The following is a 3,037-nucleotide window of genomic DNA, read 5'->3' as shown; positions in this document are numbered from 1 at the left end:
AAAAAGTAAGGGAAAGGTAAAGGTAGTACTGGCTTAAAATTCTGGTTTGTGTGTTTTGCAAGCTATTGATAAAGTAATGGCTGGAGAGAAAGTAAGGGAAAGGTAAAGGTAGTGTTGGCTAAAAATTCTGGTTTGTGTGTTTTGCAAGCTATTGATAAAGTAATGGCTGGAGAAAAAGTAAGGGAAAGGTAAAGGTAGTGCTGGCTAAAAATTCTGGTTTGTGTGTTTTGCAAGCTATTGATAAAGTAATGGCTGGAGAGAAAGAAAAGCTTCCTGGAAAAGTAAAAGTAAAAAATGTTTCAGTATTCAAATTTGCACCATTGGCAAGTGTTTCTGTTGACAGATCATTTTCAGGATATAAGATGGTCCTCACAAGCAAGAGGTAGAGTTTGTCTGTCGATAACATGGAAAAGATTGTTATGTATTGTGAAGCAAATTGTACATAATTAATTTTTCATCTCAACAAGTAACTTATGCTAATATTCAAGCATTAGCATTATTCTATTTAGTGGATAATGTTGAAAATGATGTACACAAATGAAAATTTGGTTAGAACATTAATATTTGGTTCTTCTACAGTTTATACCAATTAAATTTCTTACTGTTCTTTTTAAGTATTGCTTTTAACGATTGTATTTATCTGTAATTTTCAGGAATTTTGAACCATTTTAAGTTACTTAAAACCTAGTTCAGGATTATTCTAGCCTATTTTAGGATTTTTAGAACCGATTTTAGGATCTTTAGAGCATTTAAAATAACACTTTTTAGAGCCTAAAAATCCTAGGTCTAATATTAAGTATAACCAGAATATATAATAATAATAGTTTAAGTGTTGAGCACAGTATGAACCCTAATACAGCACTAAGTCAAATACAAAAGTATAAAGTTACATGAATAAAATACATAATCTGTAAGAATAACATAACATAACAAGTGAGAGCAGCATATTTACACTTCAAGTTACAGTTTTCAACGGGATCTATTATATCTCTGATACTAATAATTGTTTATTGTTATATAATATTGTGCAAAAACTGTGTATTGTTCTAATAATAATTATCATCATATTTATTTAAGTCATGATCATGATTAAACAACCAGGTATATCACTATGTCAAAATTGGTTATACAAAATTAAAAAATTGAATACATAATTATAAAATAAAGCAGTGCATCCTACAATCTTATACATCATCATAAATTCAATTTGTAGGTTTCAACAAGATCAGCTACTAAACCTTTGGCCTTGTTTAGGCATGTGAGAATTGAGATATACCTATGTGAATATCTGGGAATTTTATAAGCTATATTATTCAAAAAATATTCACTGTCGACTTGGAAAGTCTACAAAATTTATCCTTTTCATTTTTCTTCTTTCTTCTAAGGTAAACGTATTCAACTGTGTTAACCATTCAGAGTAATGTTGGTCATAGCAATTTTTTTTAAACTTTGTGCATAATAACCTGATAAAAAGTTTTTGAACTGATTCAACTATTTGAAGGTGACTGGTTGCAGTCAGAAACCATAATTCATTTGCATATTCAAGAATAGGACGAACTATCGTTTTATACAGGAATATTAAGTTATCTTATTTTTTAAAAACTTTCCATGAGAAAAGTATATAACCAAGCATCCTCTTTGCTCTTTTGCAAATTTCTGAAATGTGCTCATCAAATATGAGAGAGAGGAGTCTATTAATATTCCTAAGTCTTTATGACTGTCGCACAGTTGGATTTTATTTTGATAAAGATAATAGTTTGAGACTATATAATGAACTTTCTTAGTATATCTTAAAACTTTACACTTTTTCAAGTTAATTTCCATTTCATTAATCTTGCACCAATATGTCAGTCTATCGAGATCAGCCTGAAGTTGAGCGACATTATTATTTGTTACAATACTCTTAAAAAATTTTATATCATCTGCATATATTAAATATGTGCTAGATTTAAAACATAATGTAACATCATTGATAAAATCAGCGAACAGAATTGGGCCAAGTGGCGACCCTTGAGGTACTCCACAAAGTATTTCTTCTTTAGAAGAAGTTGTTTCACCAATCTGAACAGAGAACCTTCTATTTACTAGAAAGTTGGAAAATCATTTCAGAAATCGTGGTGATAACCCCATTTGGTCGAGTTTGTAAATTAATAGCTGATGGCTGACACTATCAAAGGATTTAGCCTAGCCAAGTCAATAAATAAAATATCAGTCTGAGATTGCTTCCTAATGTTCGATTTAAGAGAGTCTATTAAAACCAATAAATTTGTAATAGTAGACCTTTTTCTAAAAAAAAAAACATGCTAATTTTCATCAATATATTGCTTAAAAGAAAAGGACAAATATCAGCAATTATGTGTTCAAAAACCTTTGCCATGGAATTTAATATAGTAATTGGTCTATAATTATTAAGATCATTGGCTTTTCTATCTTTGTTTTTAGTTACAGGTACAATAAACACATTTTTCCAGATATCTGGAAATATTCCAGAAGTAAGTGACATGTTGTAAATTTTAGTTAACAATGGTACAAAAACATCTTTGTTTGCTTTCAAAATAAAATTAGGTATGCTATCAGGACCTATTGAACACCTGCCTTTTAGTTTGTTATTGTATCACTTACATCCTTTTCCAATATAACAGGTACATCCATTAAGTTGGTGTATGAATGAAGATTAATATTTTTAAAATTTACACTTCTTTTTGAGAAAGATTTGTGAAAAAGCTCACTAAAAGCATTAGCAATATCATATTCATTAAACAGTACATCATTATCATAAATAATTTCAGTGATAATATTTTCTCTCTTCTTTCTATTAAAGTGAAACCAAAAAGCATTCTGTCACCATTAACATTCTTTTCTAAGGACGAGGAGTATTGCTCCTTTACATTAGAATATTCCTTTTTAACATCTTTCCTTAATTGGGAATAAGTACTGTAATATTCACACTTATTTGTAAATTTAAATTTATCATGATACCTTCTCTTTTAATTGATCATTCTCTTTAGTTTCCTTGTCATCCAAGGCAGTTGATTGT

This window comes from Lepisma saccharinum, unplaced genomic scaffold, assembly GCF_977018435.1.
Source record: "Lepisma saccharinum unplaced genomic scaffold, izLepSacc3.1 HAP1_SCAFFOLD_506, whole genome shotgun sequence".
NCBI lineage: Eukaryota > Metazoa > Arthropoda > Insecta > Zygentoma > Lepismatidae > Lepisma > Lepisma saccharinum.
Note: the sequence above shows the minus strand (reverse complement) of the source record.